Source organism: Solanum dulcamara, chromosome 10, assembly GCF_947179165.1.
Source record: "Solanum dulcamara chromosome 10, daSolDulc1.2, whole genome shotgun sequence".
Lineage (NCBI taxonomy): Eukaryota > Viridiplantae > Streptophyta > Magnoliopsida > Solanales > Solanaceae > Solanum > Solanum dulcamara.
The window spans coordinates 41,743,735-41,748,099 of NC_077246.1; the positions used below are offsets into that span (position 1 = coordinate 41,743,735).

The 4,365-nt window shown below is 37.3% G+C and overlaps 1 non-coding gene across 1 annotated transcript; it reads left to right on the forward strand.

Moving 5' to 3' along the window:
- Positions 1-1,668: 1,668 nt before the first annotated feature.
- Positions 1,669-1,742, forward strand: TRNAW-CCA (transfer RNA tryptophan (anticodon CCA)). The gene has a single exon. It is a non-coding gene; the product is annotated as a tRNA-Trp (tRNA).
- The last annotated feature ends 2,623 nt before the right edge of the window (positions 1,743-4,365 follow it).

Consider the following 4,365-nt stretch of genomic DNA (forward strand, 5'->3'; position numbering starts at 1 on the left):
CATCAAAAGCTAGGCTCCGGAAAGGTAGAGCACTTCCAACATAGCTGAGTGGAAATCCTAAGCTGGCGGATCCCCAAAATGAACATCTGTACCTGCGGGCATGAAATGCAGCCCTCCGAAGAAAGGGGGTCAGTACGATACATGTACTAAATATATAAAGCATAACACCGCATAAGTGAGATTACAGCAGAATTAGAGATGCAGAAAACAAGTATAACATTTAATAAATCACCGCACATGCATCTTATAAAATAAGGGCATGTCTATCATCTTCCCATATCATACCCGGACCGCTAGTGGAGTTTGGCGCTACAAAGGTATCACTATATTTTCACATGCATGCCTATAGACTATATTTGACCTTTTAGTGAGAGACTCGGTGTAGGGAGTAGTGTACATTCATATCGTACTGTTACCATCTCATACCATCATATCTTATCATCATATATATATATATATATATCATACTGTACCCGGCCTATTATGGGATTCGATGTTATAATCATATCTTCATATACCATATCCGGCCCATTATGGGACTCGATGTCATAATTATATCATTATATACTATACACAACCCATTATGGAACTCGGTGTCATAATCATATCATCATATACCGTACCCGACCCATTATAGGACTCAGTGTCATAATCATATCATCATATACTGTACCCGACCCATTATGAGACTCGGTGTTATAATCATATCATCATATACCATACCCGGCCTATTATGGGTCTCGGTGTCATACTCATCATCATTTGAAACTCAATAAGGTAATCATACAGAACTATCATTCGTGGGTCAGAATAATAATCATCTCAGGTTCCCTTTAAGTGCCATTAGGGCTACATTAAATAAAGTCTCAGGAGATATAGACATATTTTAAGGTAACGCCAACTAGCTTAAGAAATCAGATACATCTATTATTACAGAGTCCTTAGGAGTAGGAGCTTTACATCCCACTACTCATCGATATATGGACAGATCAGGGAAGGGAGCTCAGCTACGATGAGAGTTTTCCCATCAATGTGTGAATAGGAGACACATAGCATATTCAGAGCTTAAGAATGGAATTACTCTAGAGTTCTATCATATATCATTTATCTTTAAGACATGTCAAAAGAAAGAAGGGATAGGATTTACATATTTATCACTTCCCATCCTATAGGAGTTTGAGAGATAACAACTCAACTATTGTAGGAGTTCTAGTATCCAGAAGTGGATAAGAATCACAAGTTATGCTCGGGGCTTTATGCACGAGATTATCCCCAACTTGCATACGCATATATACACATTACACATCTATCAAAGACATGCCAAGGAAAGTGGGATAACTCTACATACCCTCTACTTTTTATCATCTAGGAGACAGTGAGAGGCTCTAACTCAATTAGTATTACACCCCACACTCTTAAGCTTGGAATGCCTCCTAAGCTTCTATATGAAAGCTGTATGACATGTGTGGATAATGAATGACTTGCAGGGTATGCAATATCTTAAGTACAAAAGGTAAGACCTAAAAAGAGAAATGAGCTTAGCACAACACGGGATAGAAACCTAATCCTAAAAGGAGAAAACCCATCACTGAACAATCATAAGAATCCTTTCCACGGAGCTAAATCTTTGCCTGCTAGGCAAGAGGATAGCAAGTTCCAAATTCTGTCTCGCTCTTAGTTCAGTTCGATAGAACGTGGGTCTCCAAAACCCGATGTCGTAGGTTCAAATCCTACAGAGCGTGATTTTCCTATGTCATCCATGCTATGCAAGCTTGGTATGTACTCAAATAGCTCAAGTATGTAAGACTTCTAAGTTAGTAGCTTACGTAGGTAAATTGAGTCCTACGACGCATTACTTGTCCTCCAATTCCTTCCGGATTCTTATGACTCTATTTCCAACCTTCTCTACTATGGGGTATCACATTCTCCCTTCCTTAGAGTCATTTTATGATGTCGTAAGTTAGGGGGTTCACATGACAGCTTCTAGGTAACTTAAGGAACCTTCCGAGTTCAAGACTGTGGGGTGTAACAATAACCAAGCCACACCTTAACAAACGGCTTCCCAAACTTGCTGAAAATCAACTTTGAAAACTCCTTAACATGCTGAAAGTTGTAAAGCTATGCGACTAGAAATTGATCCCTATTCCATATCTAACCACACTATTGGAATTTCAATTCAAGTTGATGGAACCATCAGAATTCCATTCTAAGGTTGTTTTCCTAGAGTTTTGACCTAATTCAACCATTCAAACTCCAAGAGCTGTAAAATAGAGAAACCAGCATAAAACATAAATGAACAACCAGGCAACCAAAATGTTAGTGCCAATAACTCATAAATGACTTAAGGTCACTACGGGAAAACTTTAAACATTGAAAAGATCAAAAAATAGAGGAAATGACCTAGAGAGTCATTACACATAGGCCACCTACGTATCTCATTCTTGAGAATTTAGATCAGGCGTAGTTCATTACAAGAAAAGGTGCGATGAAATGAAAGAAAAATGATTAAATATGCGTTTACAAAGGAAAGAACATCAAATTTGGGGAAGTTTTCTCAATATTGATTAACTTGTTGTTAATAATGTTTTGAATTTTATGTTAAAGGGTTAAACAATTCTTTATATTATGTCCAGCTACTCTTGAATGATAAGCACATCTATCAGTCCTGTATAATTTACCCAAAGGGTTGGCTGGTCTTCCTTTTATAGGATGAAGCATACAAATTGCTTTCAAACTCTCATAAAGTTGAGTTTGAGATTCCTTTAATGGGGTAAATACTTTGGGAGGATTTATGAAACTCAGATGAGAGAATGTTTCCTGATTGACATGGTGGTCTCGACATTTCCTTTGTGGGGTTGAGTGCATATAATTAGCTCTGACAACAGACACCTCTTCTTCTTTCTCTCTTTACGCTTTCATATCCCTAATGTCATGACCCGAACTAGGGCCAAGCTATGACACATTGATCGGGATACGAAAAACCCCAACCAAACCATATTATCATACAACGAATACATAAGGTAAAGAAATATTATAGTAAGAGCGAAAATAACAACTCAAGATAGAAACTCAATAGATGTCCAATCGAACTACATCACATGGTGTCTAAACATGCCTCTAGTCTAGTGTTTGATGGGGACTTAGGACAAGATCCTAGGTCACCCGTAAACATAAGGAGAACTCAAAGTAGCAGCAACAAGAAAAAAATGTCATGGCCCGCAATAAGATGAGGACTCACCAACTCTTTGATATCTAAGAAACTCTAGCCACAAATAGGTTGATCATGAGTGTTATCCGTCCCTGCGTTATGAGACAATGTAGGCAAAATATGCATTAATACATATAAGGTACTAAGTATGTGAGATATACATGAACAAGTAATAGAACATGAACAATATGTCATAAGATGCATGACTAATTATAATGAACATGAATAAGGCTCAAAAGCATTTGAAAACATATGAAAACTCTTAGTCAACGCATATCATAAACTCATAGCTTTAGCTTTCAACTTGAATGGAATAAGACATTTAATTGACATCTAAAGAAAAAGAATAAGCTTTATGTAGTCTTCAGGTGATCTTCATATATATATTTCGTACCCAACCCATCATGGGGATTGGTGAACCACTATAGAATCATAATCTCATTTTCGTACCAAATACATATCAAGAGAAAGGAAAGATAGTTTCCCATAAACTACTCTTTAGCACGTAGAAGCCTTAACAAGCAATGCTCAATTCTTGTAGGGGTGTCAACACCTAACTGTAGTTAGGGATTATGAGGCGTACCTGGAGTTATGGGAATGAAATTATCCCCATATTCCACATATAATTCACTTAAGGCTAAGACTCACCAAAAGGAAAGAAAGATAGTTGTACGTACTTATACCAAAACATGCCAAAAGAAAGCCTTACATACCTCGTATGAGTTCCTCTTCGTCACGTTTACCCCGTCGTCCTTTTAACCTATTCAACATGGAAGTAATACAAATATTAACCACTCTTGACTTTCCAGCACCTTCAGTTTCACCTTAGTATTCATGGAATCTATTTCCTTGTTCGTTTCCTCGACTAGTTCTTTAGTTAGTTAAGGCGTTAACGAAAATTGGGCAGCACCTCCCCTATAACGTGTTCTATCCAAATTTCCAATCACACCCCTAATAAGTAAAGACAACAAACAAACAACAACCTGCAACATGTATACAAGTAATTCACACCAACATTACACAATACAAACTCCAAATAACTTGCTCAAAAATATGATATCCAAAATAGGGTGTCTAGCCTTTATTTTGTAACACCTTTAATCATACGAAATGAGGGGTCATGTGGTTGAAACCATCAGTACCTTAATCCTCTTTAG